Source organism: Euprymna scolopes, chromosome 9 (genome assembly GCF_053919585.1).
Source record: "Euprymna scolopes isolate OS-2025 chromosome 9, ASM5391958v1, whole genome shotgun sequence".
NCBI lineage: Eukaryota > Metazoa > Mollusca > Cephalopoda > Sepiida > Sepiolidae > Euprymna > Euprymna scolopes.
Window position 1 is genome coordinate 167,319,882 of NC_136490.1, and position 14,270 is coordinate 167,334,151.

A 14,270-nucleotide genomic window follows, 5' to 3' on the forward strand; every position below is an offset into this window, starting at 1 on the left:
AATTTATAAAGAAATTTATTGTTCGACAAACTATTCCAAAAGATTTTATTACGTGATCCTTAATACGCGGAGAAGTCTATTCTTTTCAGAAGAAAGATAATCGCAAATGTCCTTATATATATATATATATATATATATATATATATATATATATATATATATATATTTATATATATATATATATATATATATATATATTTATATATATATATATATATATATAAATATATATATATATTTATATATATATATATAGTAGTGAGTTAGAAAAATATATATGACAATTAAGCTACACAGAATATTCCGCGTTTCATCTACACTAGGATTCGTCAGACTTATGCGAAAAGTTGTTGTAGTCTTGCATTTTTTTGTACGCATATTCTATTAAATTTTTAGTTAGCCAATCAGCTTCCTAGTTTCCACCGCTCCCTTCCTAATCAGCTAATGGGCAGGCACTTACAGAACAAAGGCCCAGTTAACCGTATGTTGAACCTTTCCTTTGTGTGTGCTTTTTTAGCAGAGTGTTGATATCTAGTTACTTGACATATTTTAAACATATATATATATATGTATATATATATGTATATATATATGTATATATATATATATATATATATATATATATATATATATGTACATACAGTTAGCGATAAACAGCTGGTTCATCGTTTATGCCTCATCAGTGATGTTAGACATAGCTATTATAATCACACTGTGAAACGAGACGCAGACAATCGTCTAAAATGTCAAGTAATTTTCTTATTGCACAAAAAAAACTAGGATACTGAAACTATACGAAATTTAAGAGGTCTATGTATTCACTATTTTTATGTTTATTTTTTTTAAGCTTGTCGTGAAAGTTATTATTTAAATTAATTAAAGAGGATTAATGTTTTACACTAATTGGGAACTGTTATCAGTTAGAAGGGTGCACACACGAACTTACGCACACATATATAAATATATATTTGAAGATGTGGAGCTATCAGCATTTATTAAATCAAAATATGCTTATTTTTAATAGTTATTTGCACATTTTTATTTTAAAAACTATTGTGTTCAAATATATATAATACGTTTTTCGAAGATGTTGCGTTTTTATCAGATATTGTCTTAAAAAAACATTGTAGCTTGGAAAAAGTTGTTTGATAATTTTATGAAGAGTGTACATCTATGTTATCATGCTTTTTGAATCATTATCATTACATTTTGATGCATGTCGGTTGAGTTTGGTAAACAATATGCACTATTTGAACAATGTTTTGATATAGCAGTAGAAAAAATCGATTTTATAGCAAAGCATTGAGCAAATAATTAACACGCTTCATTGACCTAAATTGGCACGCTTAATATGCAATGATAATGATTTAAAAAGGAAGATGAAACGAAATAACACAGCGAATGTTCGCACATACAGTTTGAATTAAATTGAATTCAATTGCTGAATAATAAACATTTTTTAATAATTAGTAAATATTAATTACTCTACTACTATAAATATAAACAGTTTTCTAATTGAAGCAAACACGCTACGCATATATAAATAAATATATATTTATTTATTTATTTACTATCCACTTATATTGTGCTTCCTTTTTTAAAATTAAATATGTTTTTAACTATTTTTCAAGATATATTTAACATATTTTATAAATCATTTGTTCATATTATAAGCTCTATTTCCTTTTCGGTTTTATTGAGCTTTTTATATCTGGCTGAGTTTATTTTACTTGTAAACATTAAGTCTTTAATATTTATAATATATTTTAAGTTTACCATTTTGATTACCTTAGTAAACTTATTGTAACTTTTATTTTATATATATATATATATATATATATATATATATATATTAAGTTTAGATGAGATAAGTCATCGGTACCATCGGTTGCAAAGCTGATAATAGGAAATCTATCTCATATGTTTATAACCGGAAGTGGAAAAATGCACATACATTCCGGTTATGAACAGATGAGATAAATCGGCTGAAGAGTGCTTGATATGGGGGCCTAAAACGGTTCCCTATTATCAGGTTTTAAACTGACGGTGACTTATCTAAACTTAGTGAAAATAAAAATATAAATTTTACGCTCTAATTTTGAATTTTTTTCCTTATAAGAGAGCACTCTGCTGCAATACTGAAATACTTTTTCCAAAATTTAATTAATATATATATATATATATATATATATATATATATATATATATATATATATATATATATATTTATATACAAGCAAAAGTACCCGTCGTTGACTTGGTTCAAAAACAGCCTACAGAAAATGGAATCTGATTTATGGAAGTATTAGTGGTTATGAAAAGGAAGGGCTGTAAAGAGATAACTTCGAATTTGGGGGTATCAAAACCAAAGCCAAATATTATGAAAGTAAAAATAAAATTGATAACCCCCATAAATTATTATACCATACTCGTCACACTGAAACACTTATCACAATATTCTGTGGATCTATATTCAAAAACCTTGTTAAACTTTGTAACATATTTCCATTCTATGGAGGTCAGGCGCGAACGAACATCCCATAATTTTACTATACCATACCGCAGGAAAGGAACGAAGCTACTTGAATTTTTCATGAAAATGTCTCTAGACAAGACATGAAGCCACTTGGAATTTTTTATGAACTTTTTTCTAGAGGAAGCATGCTTCCACTTGATAAATCCATGATCCACGACACTGACAATTGGTATCATGTCTCCAAATATCACAAACTACTGATTAAAAATCAGGTAAATGGATCAAGTAATGCTGAGTGCTTATTTTTATTTTTTTTACATGGAGGTCAACACTTATCAAGGCCGAGAAGCCACTCGTGTTATTGTGTGTACTGTAATTAGTGGGATAGTGTTGCAGTATTCGTTAGCATTGGAGATTTGATAAAGTGCCATTACTTAAGGGAGCGGTTCATCAGGAGTTTGTTTATGTTGGACTTGAAGGCATCCATGTTGACGTCAAGAGGGTAACAGGCGAGCGGTAGAGAGTTCCACAGGCTTGCAGTTCTAAGACACAAAAAACACCCGTCTAGCAGAAAACACTATCAATAAGTTCCCCCACTCTTTATCTGTGTCTAAACCTAAACGTAGATTCCATGAAAAAAAGCTTCTTTCTTAGAAGTGCACGCCTATGTAATCGCCTTCCATTTTCCTGCTTTCCAGCTGACTACAATATAGTTGTCTTCAAGTCTAACGTAAACAAGTTCTTGATGAGCCGTTCTATATAAGTTAACAAATTTACCGAATTTCCATTACTAACGATTACTATATTGTCCAATTGTGTATTGTACACTCTTTAATCCTTATCATCGAGTGCCATCTTGGCCTTGATAAGTGGTGATGCCTATGAAAAAAACAACAAAAAGAACTATTCATTAAACTATGTTGCCTCTTAACAATCTATTAAGTAAGTCCCAAGTCGGACACAAGTAAACTAATACAGATAAAAACTGAACCACCTGATGTGCATGGGCGATCTAAAACTTTTTGCAAGAACCAAAAAAGAAATAGAAAAAAAGAAATAGAAAAAAAGAAATAGAAAAAAGAAATAGAAAAAAAGAAATAGAAAAAAAGAAATAGATAAAAAGAAATAGGAAAAAAAGAAATAGAAAAACAGAAATAGAAAAAAATAAAATAGAAAAAAAGAAATAGAAAAAAAGAAATAGAAAAAAAGAAATAGATAAAAAGAAATAGGAAAAAAAGAAATAGAAAAAAAGAAATAGAAAAAAATAAAATAGAAAAAAAGAAATAGAAAAAAAGAAATAGAAAAAAAGAAATAGATAAAAAGAAATAGAAAAAAAGAAATAGAAAAACAGAAATAGAAAAAAATAAAATAGAAAAAAAAGAAATAGATAAAAAGAAATAGAAAAAAAGAAATAGAAAAAAAGAAATAGAAAAAAAGAAATAGAAAAAAAGAAATAGATAAAAAGAAATAGGAAAAAAAGAAATAGAAAAACAGAAATAGAAAAAAATAAAATAGAAAAAAATAAATAGAAAAAAAGAAATAGAAAAAAAGAAATAGAAAAAAAGAAATAGAATAAAAGAAATAGGAAAAAAGAAATAGAAAAAAAGAAATAGAAAAAAAGAAATAGAAAAAAAGTAATAGAAAAAAAGAAAAAGAAAAAAAGAAATAGGAAAAAAGAAATAGAAAAAAAGAAATAGAAAACAAGAAATAGGAAAAAGAAATAGAAAAAAAGAAATAGAAAAAAAGAAATAGAAAAAAAGAAATAGAAAAAAAAAATAGGAAAAAAAGAAATAGAAAAAAAAGAAATAGAAAAAAAGAAATAGAAAAAAAGAAATAAGAAAAAAAGAAATAGAAAAAAAGAAATAGGAAAAAAGAAATAGAAAAAAAGAAATAGGAAAAAAGAAATAGAAAAAAAGAAATAGGAAAAAAGAAATAGAGAAAAAGAAATAGAAAAAAAGAAATAGAAAAAAAGAAATAGAAAAAAAGAAATAGAAAAAAGAAATAGGAAAAAAGAAATAGAAAAAAAGAAATAGAAAAAAGAAATAGAAAAATAGAAATGAAAAGAAATAGGAAAAAAGAAATAGAAAAAAAGAAATAGAAAAAAAGAAATAGGAAAAAAAGAAATAGGAAAAAAGAAATAGGAAAAAAGAAATAGGAAAAAAGAAATAAATAGAAAAAAAGAAATAGAAAAAAGAAATAGGAAAAAAGAAATAGAAAAAAAGAAATAGAAAAAAGAAATAGAAAAAAAAGAAATAGGAAAAAAGAAATAGAAAAAAGAATAGAAAAGAAATAGAAAAAAAATAGAAAAAAGAAATAGAAAAAAAGAAATAGGAAAAAAGAAATAGAAAAAAAGAAATAGAAAAAGAAATAGAAAAAAGAAATAGAAAAAAGAAATAGAAAAAAAGAAATAGAAAAAAAAGAAATAGGAAAAAAAGAAATAGAAAAAAAGAAATAGAAAAAAGAAATAGAAAAAAAAGAAATAGGAAAAAAGAAATAGAAAAAAAAGAGAAATAGAAAAAAGAAATGAAAAAAGAAATAGAAAAAAAAGAAATAGAAAAAAGAAATAGAAAAAAAAGGAATAGAAAAAAGAAATAGAAAAAAAGAAATAGAAAAAAAAGAAATAGAAAAAAAAGAAATAGAAAAAAAGAAATAGGAAAAAGAAATAGAAAAAAAAGAAATAGAAAAAAAAGAAATAGAAAAAAAGAAATAGAAAAAAAGAAATAGAAAAAAGAAATAGAAAAAAAGAAATAGAAAAAAAGAAATAGAAAAAAAGAAATAGAAAAAAAGAAATAGAAAAAAAAGAAATAGAAAAAAAGAAATAGGAAAAAAGAAATAGAAAAAAAGAAATAGAAAAAAAGAAATAGAAAAAAAAGAAATAGAAAAAAAGAAATAGAAAAAAAGAAATAGAAAAAAAGAAATAGAAAAAAGAAATAGAAAAAAAAAGAATAGGAAAAAAGAAATAGGAAAAAGAAATAGAAAAAGAAATAGAAAAAAAGAAATAGGAAAAAAAGAAATAGAAAAAAAGAAATAGAAAAAAAAGAAATAGAAAAAAAGAAATAGAAAAAAATAAAAGAAAAAATAAAAAAATAGAAAAAAAAGAAATAGGAAAAAAGAAATAGAAAAAAAGAAATAGAAAAAAAAGAAATAGGAAAAAAGAAATAGAAAAAAAAGAAATAGAAAAAAAAGGAATAGGAAAAAAGAAATAGAAAAAAAGAAATAGAAAAAAAGAAATAGAAAAAAAGAAATAGAAAAAAGAAATAGAAAAAAAAGAAATAGGAAAAAAGAAATAGGAACAAAGAAATAGAAAAAAAGAAATAGAAAAAAAGAAATAGGAAAAAAGAAATAGAAAAAAAACAAATAGGAAAAAAGAAATAGAAAAAAAGAAATAGAAAAAAAGAAATAGAAAAAAAAGAAATAGGAAAAAAGAAATAGAAAAAAAGAAATAGAAAAAAAGAAATAGAAAAAAAGAAATAGAAAAAAAGAAATAGAAAAAAAGAAATAGAAAAAAATAGAAAAAAAGAAATAGAAAAAAAATAGAAAAAAAAGAAATAGAAAAAAGAAATAGAAAAAAAAGAAATAGGAAAAAAAGAAATAGGAAAAAAGAAATAGAAAAAAAGAAATAGAAAAAAAGAAATAGAAAAAAAGAAATAGGAAAAAAGAAATAGAAAAAAAGAAATAGAAAAAAAGAAATAGAAAAAAAGAAATAGAAAAAAAGAAATAGAAAAAAAGAAATAGAAAAAAAGAAATAGAAAAAAAGAAATAGGAAAAAAGAAATAGAAAAAAAGAAATAGAAAAAAAGAAATAGAAAAAAAGAAATAGAAAAAAAGAAATAGAAAAAAAGAAATAGAAAAAAAGAAATAGGAAAAAAGAAATAGAAAAAAAAGAAATAGAAAAAAAGAAATAGAAAAAAAGAAATAGAAAAAAAGAAATAGAAAAAAAAGAAATAGAAAAAAAAGAAATAGAAAAAAAAGAAATAGAAAAAAAGAAATAGAAAAAAAAGAAATAGAAAAAAAGAAATAGAAAAAAAGAAATAGAAAAACAGAAATAGAAAAAAAAGAAATAGAAAAAAAGAAATAGAAAAAAAGAAATAGAAAAAAAGAAATAGAAAAAAAGAAATAGGAAAAAAGAAATAGAAAAAAAGAAATAGAAAAAAAGAAATAGAAAAAAAGAAATAGGAAAAAAGAAATAGAAAAAAAGAAATAGAAAAAAAGAAATAGAAAAAAAGAAATAGGAAAAAAGAAATAGAAAAAAAAGAAATAGAAAAAAAGAAATAGAAAAAAAGAAATAGAAAAAAAGAAATAGAAACGCTAATAAACACAAACACGAACTACAAGCTCTTGTACCCCTTCTACATAAATACGCCCGACAAATCCGACAAGCAGCAAAGTCCCATCCCCACAGAATAGATGTAAGAAAGCCATCTACTCTAATAGTTTCTTCCCCAGAACTGCTAGGCTTCGGAATTCCCTTCCGGGTTCCTGCTTCCCCAACTGTAATGACATGCAAAAGTCCAAATGTAAGCAGGCATCTTGCTGCTCAACTCCCTACATAGTATCCCTGCAACTTATGTTCATGATAGTAGCTCCCTACATCAAAGGCGCAATGTGCCTTGTTTAAATGTTTTAAAAATCTCCAGTCAGAATATTCGAATAAAATTCGCTATGGAAAAATGTGCACTACTAGTTATAAGAATGGAAACTGGAGGCAATGGAATAGCATAGAACCACAACACTAAGCGCAGATAAGCATGGAAGCTATAAATATTTTGGAGTTCTGGAATGAGACAATAAAAACAAGAGTAATAAAAGAGAAAATTGGAAAGGATTACTCAGAAGAACAAGAAAACTCCTTGAAACTAAACCATATAGTAGAAACCTAATAAAAAACGTAAACACATAGGCAGTGTCACTAGTAAGACACTTCAGACGTTGTATGAGTTGAACCAAAGAAGTACTAAGATATTCCGATCAGAATACGAGGAAACTTATGATGATACACGATGCACTACACCCAAAGGATGATACTGATCGACTCTACGTGAAAATGATAATGTGGAATAAGAGGTCTTGGTTATAGAGAAAACTGTGTTAATGACACAGAAAAAAGAATAAAGGCGGTTATAAAGTTCCAAAGAGACACGTTCTGGTCAAACGGTAACAAACATAACCCGATTTCTTTTTTTTTTTACACAGTGATCACCACTTATCAAGGCCCGAAAGCCACTCAGGGATAAGGGTTATTGCAAGTACAGTACGTTAGTGTGGAGATTTGATGAAGTGTTTACTTAAGGGGGCGGTTCATTATGAATTTGTTAACATTGGACTTGAAGTCATCCAAGTTGTAGTCCGGTGGAAAGCAGGCAGACGGAACAGAGTTCCACAGGCGTGCAGTTCTAAGAAAGAAGCTTTGTTCATGGAATCCGCGTTTTGATTTAGGCACAGCTATAGAGTGGGGAAAATTTTTCACAGTGGATTCAGCTAGACGGGTGTTTTTCGTGAAAGATTGGCGAGAGGGGACCAGAGATTGGAGTTCAGACGAGCACCTGCCATGGAAATAACGATAAAACAAGGATAGGCTCGCAACGTCTCTTCTGTGGGAGAGAGATTGCTTGGTAGAGAAAAGGGCATCCCCCACTAAGCCACGAAGTCTATTTTATACTCTGTCAAGGCAGACACACCAAGCAGTGTTCACCGTTATGTAAGTGTAGTTCTAGGTGGTTCCGATTTTCAGAACACTCAAGAAAGTTAAGTAGCATTTACGATAACTCGGTTTGATGCGTGGTTCCACTTATTCCTCTCTTCACAAGTGGTCCGCAAGTAAATGAACAAAATAAAAACTATATAAAAAAAATGGAGAAAATAACTAAGAAAATAAACTGAAAATCTCGCAGACCGCAATTTGTATTCAGCGCAAGGTAGGTGCACTTGTGTGCTTGCTATCCCCTGAAAGAATTTAATTCAAATGAACGGTTTAGTTTGATAGTTGAGTCACAAATTCCAAGGATTAGTTGTTAAATAAAACTAATGACTACACTGTCTTGTTATTATACAGTGCAATTAAAAGTAAAATATATACATTTTTTTTAAACGTAAATATTTACTGTCGCGTGTAACAGTCCGTTCAAAAAAAGAATCTATTTGCAACGTACGTTTATTTTTCTCTTTCTTTCTTCTCTCTCCTTTGTGGAACTTTCGTTGCCTGTGGTCAGTGAGAGTTAGGGGAAGCGGCAGGGTTACAAAGGAAGCTAGTCAGATTCAACTCAACTGCCAAAATTCGCTCACAGATACTTACTTATAGTAAGGGAGGGGGAAAAGGGCTAACGAGGTCTGAAGTCCTAATTAGCCAATCAGCCTCTGCATTATCAAAATTGAATTTATCCGGATTGGACAATTTGGTCAAATCACCTGTGCATATTAATTAAGTAACTTCCCACCGAAAGCTTCTCTCGCTGAGCAAACCTTTGGGATTGAGCCTCGGGTTAATACTGTTCCCAAAGTTTAGACAAAATAGCTCTAATACTATTCTCCCTAAATAACTGGTTTCATCAATCTCCAATCCGTTCAACTGAAGTTATTTTTACTTATTTTGGTTTGAGTCATCAATCAAACAAATGGAGTCAACAAGGCAATCGAGAATTGTTCGAGATTGTTCACATAATAAAAGCTCTTACTCAGCTCTATTTTAATCGTTAATAATACAACACTCCATTACAGGTGGTTGAGCAACATAATTACCGTAGCAAGAGACACCGAAAAAATAAACAGAGAAAAACGACATAAAGGAGAAGAGAAAAATGTGAAAAAGAGACAATTACACGGATGTTTCATAAGGATGACAAAAGATGAAAATAATAAAAATACTTCGATATGTCTACACGAAAGAGACCTAAACAGAAAAATTGAATCGCTAATAATAAACGCACAGGATTATGCGATAAGAAGAAACCACACCAAAGCAAAGATCGACAAAAGACAAGAAAACAGAAAATGCAGACTCAGATGATAATGAGACCAAACAAAAACAAACACATTATAAGCTAATGCAGCAAACAAGCCTAAAAAAATAAAATAAAATAGACACTTGATGGAGTTGCACTGCAATGCAAACAAATGTATCATGAACACCCAGACAAATGGTACAAGAAGAAACCGGCAACAATACTTGAAAATGAAAGTCACAAAAGTCGATGGGTGATGGGCATACAAACATAAACGTATCCAAGCAAGAACAATTAATGTAATAATAATAATTAACTGGAAAGAAAAATTACTTCCAAATCGTAAATGTCGCTGTTTTAGCAGATCTCAGGGTGAAAATCAAGAAGACTAAACAGCGGAGCAAATACACAGATCTAGGAAAATTTGAAGATGAAAAAAGTCAAGATAACACTAAGAATAATAGGATCGTTGGGAACAAAACAGGAAAACTTTGAAAAAATAATGAAAGAAACTGAAACAAAAGAAGATACAACGTATTGCAATAATAAAAACAAAAATTAATATGAACACAAATATTTTTTTATTATTACATTTTCACTCCATACAATACACATTGCCACTTTGATGTAGGCGGCTAAAATTAAGGACACAATCTAGAGGGGCACTATGTAGCGAGTTGGACAACAAGATATCTGTTCACATTACACTTAAACTTCTGCATGTCGGTACAGTTAGGGAAGCAGGGGTCCGGAAGGGAGTTCCAAAGTCTAACAGTTATAGGGGAAAACACTACTGGAGTAGAAAGCTCTCTTACATCTAGGTATCTCTACAATGTAGGGGTGGGGATTTAGCTGCATGTCGAGTTTGTCGGGGGTATTTACGTCAAGGGGGTACACGTGTTTGCAGTTCGTCGGAGCACTCACAATTAAAATACTTGTAGAACAGGCAGAGGGAGGCAAAATTTCATCAGTGGGACAGAGGCTGAAGCCTTGATGACAGTTCAGGACCTATCAGGTTGGAGACTCTCTTTTGAACCTTGTCTAGGAGTGAGAGGCTAGTAGCAGATGAACTAGCCCAAATATAACAACCATAGTCAATACATGGGCGAATGGTGGCCTTATCGAGGTACAGATTACTTTCAGGCATTAGTAGTTTTCTAGCACGGTAGAGGGAGCGTACATTATTCACAGCGTTCCTGTCAATGCTCTCAATGTAATTGTTCCAACTCATGTTCCCTGTGAACGTTAGGCCGAGGAGTTTAAAAGATGTACTTTCAGATAAAGAGTCATTGGCCATTGCTATTGGTGGTAGGGAAGGTTTCTTGTAATTATTGAAGGAAACAAGGTTAGTCTTGGCAGCATTGAATGTGACCATCCATTTTTGTCCCCATTCCACTAACAATTGGAGGCCTTCCTCCAGTATTTCTGTCAGTTTCTTAGATATGTGTTCATTTGATTTCCTATCGAGTACAACTTGGAGTTTTCTCTTACTTAAGAAGGATTCAATTGTTTAGTATTCTTTCAGTGAAACCATCTGATCTGATGTTCATGAGAAGACCTGTCAAAAGCCGCACTAGTCTTCTCTGCTTTGTCCACTGTATGGTATATACGTTCAGAGATTACAGTTAGGATATCTGCTGTAGAACGGGCTTGCCTATATCTATATTGTTTGTCGGTCAGAAGTTTAGCACCTGTAAGGTGATGGAGTAGAGCTTGGTTAATTATGGACTCAAATATTTTGGCGAAAACCGGGAGAAGGCTAATGGGGCAATAATTTAATGGGTTAATTCTTTCACCAAAATTATTGAAGACTGGTACCCCAGAAGCGGCAAACCGATGCTGCCTATACACGCACACACACACACACAATATATATATATATATATATATATATATATATATATATATATATATATAGTCCTGGTTAAAATCATAAGAGAAAGTAAGCGTTTACGCATAATATCGAATTTTTAATAAAACAATTGGTTGAAACCATTGGCAAAAGGTTGTGTAGATGTAAAAATAAAAAAATGTACTAAATTTAAAAATGCATACGTTTTTTATGAAATATGGAAGGGAGGGATGTTACATGATAAGGGCTGTCCCCTTTTCATGTAAGTATAAAAATAGAGAGTTTAGTTATTGTTTAAATTACCTGTAGTATTGTTTAAATTATATGTAGTATTGTTTAAATTATCTGTAGTATTGTTTAAATTACATGTAGTATTGTTTACATTACCTGTAGTATTGTTTAAATTATCTGTAGTATTGTTTAAATTACCTGTAGTATTGTTTAAATTATCTGAAGTATTGTTTAAATTATCGGTAGTATCGTTTAAATTACCTGTACTATTGTTTAAATTACCTGTAGTATCGTTTAAATTACCTGTAGTATTGTTTAAATTACCTGTAGTATCGTTTAAATTACCTGTAGTATTGTTTAAATTACCTGTAGTATTGTTTAAATTATCTGTAGTATTGTTTAAATTACCTGTAGTATTGTTTAAATTACCTGTAGTATCGTTTAAATTACCTGTAGTATTGTTTAAATTATCTGTAGCATTGTTTAAATTACATGTAGCATTGTTTAAATTATCTGTAGTATTGTTTAAATTATATGTAGTATTGTTTAAATTACATGTAGTATTGTTTAAATTATCTGTAGTATTGTTTAAATTACCTGTAGCATTGTTTAAATTACATGTAGAATTGTTTTAATTATCTGTAGTATTGTTTAAATTATCTGTAGTATTGTTTAAATTATCCGTAGTATTGTTTAAATTACATATAGTATTGTTTAAATTATCCGTAGTATTCTTTAAATTACCTGTTGTATTGTTTAAATTATCTGTAGTATTGTTTAAATTATCTGTAGTATTATTTAAATTATCTGTAGTATTGTTTAAATCACCTGTAGTATTGTTTAAATTATCTGTAGTAAATATGCTGGATGTGCTCCCCGTTGACATCTATGCATTTCCGGGCAACTTTTTAACAACTTTTGCAAATACTGCCTGTAGATATTCTCTGGTGATTCTCCTGATAGCGTTTGGAATGTTCTCCTTTTGTTAGTCTAGAAATGTGAGGATCATTTGCATAAACTTTTTGTTTTAAAGTCTCTCCAAAGATAAAAATCACATGATGGCAAGTCAAGGGAACGTGGTGGCCATAACCTTTTGCTTATTGTTCTCTCTTCCGTAAACATCTCATGAACTCGTGTTTGTGATCTCTGAGACGTGTGACATGTAGCGCCATCTTGTTGGAAAAATAATTGCATTGTTGTGTGGGGTTCTGTCTGTTGTTAAGAGAAATATTCAAGAGATCGGGGTCCGTTTAAGTAAGCCACCCTGTATAAAACCTGTGTCAGCAAGAAGTGAAATTTCGCCCCAGGATCTGATTGTTAGATCTGACATAGCATTGAAGATTGGCAAAGACAAAACGTGCCATATCGATCTGCTTTTACGTATGAACCACGACATGCACTGGCCATACTGTAGAGAGTGGAATAGGTGTAAGTGAAGATCCCGGTGAATAAAGAAATGTGGGCGAAACCGCCCAATCCTCGCTATACAAATCGCTGCAGAAGAGGCACGGTGACTAAAGTACTATCCAAGAACACAGTGGCAGTTAGTGGAATGTCACGTCACATCTTAGATATACAGAATGTTTCTTTACTAGCGGAAGAGGAAATTAATAAAGTTGTTACACACATGTGTCCACAGTGGACTGTAGTGCTCGGTACAGACAAAAAGAATTGAAAAAATTCCTGACGCTTCTTTTTATATGCTGGCGATATTGCCACATCATATGCAATTGAGATGCTTCTTGGTTAAATTTTTAAAAAAGTGATTTGTATAGACTCGTTGGATGTTAGAGTAGCAAGTTTTGACAGCAACGTGTCGTGTTTTAGAGTTTTGGAGTTTTGGAGATTTGACAGCAATGTGTCGAATTAATGCCGTAAACTGTTAGCAATCTTTCAGGGAAAGTGTAGAATAGTTAACATGTGATTATTTAACGTCACAACAGTTGTTTAGTGCTTCTTCAATCACCCTTCTTATGAAACGGATTTTTAATTCAATTAAAATTTGATTTTTAAATTATCTATCACATTACTTAATATTGAATTAGCTCTAGGACATTTAACAATCGAGCTTATTATATATCTAAATTACAACGAGCACTTTCTATTTCCTGTATTTTAATTAAACTAGTAATTTCACTGTTGCATTAAAATACACTCAGCTCTTTAGACTATTGTTCTAATCTCCTTTAAATTATATATATATATATATATATATATATATATATATTCAAGCACTACCGTGTTTGAATATATGGTTAAGTGGCGGTTTTAGTCATTTAGAACCGCTTTAAAGCTTCACCGGTCACTCATTTTTTCGACCATATTTAAAACAATTATTACAGTTTATAGAGCACCTCCTCAACTATATTGTAAAAATTTTCGTTCTGTAAAACAAAAGTTCAAAATCGTAAAAATATGTAAGGAGGTGAGCGACACTTTTTATGACTGGTTTCCATAGCAACCATGTCGCTTCAGCAACTACTGTTGCTATTAATTCACTGTTGTCGCGAAAAGAGAAGTAACAAATGAAACAGAGAGAATGGAAGCATGAAAGAGAGATAATTGAAGGGATTTTATTGAGAGCAGACGAGTGCCGTACATTGTTATTACATATGAGTTTATGGGGGGAAAATAAAACTGAAATTAAACAAAGAACAAGTTAATTTATTGGAAGCCTGGAAAAATCATAGGTTACAATAGAAAAATAAGAGCATAAAAATAATTATGGTTTAGCTTACACATGGAAAAGTAAAGAACTAGTTGTTAAAACCGAA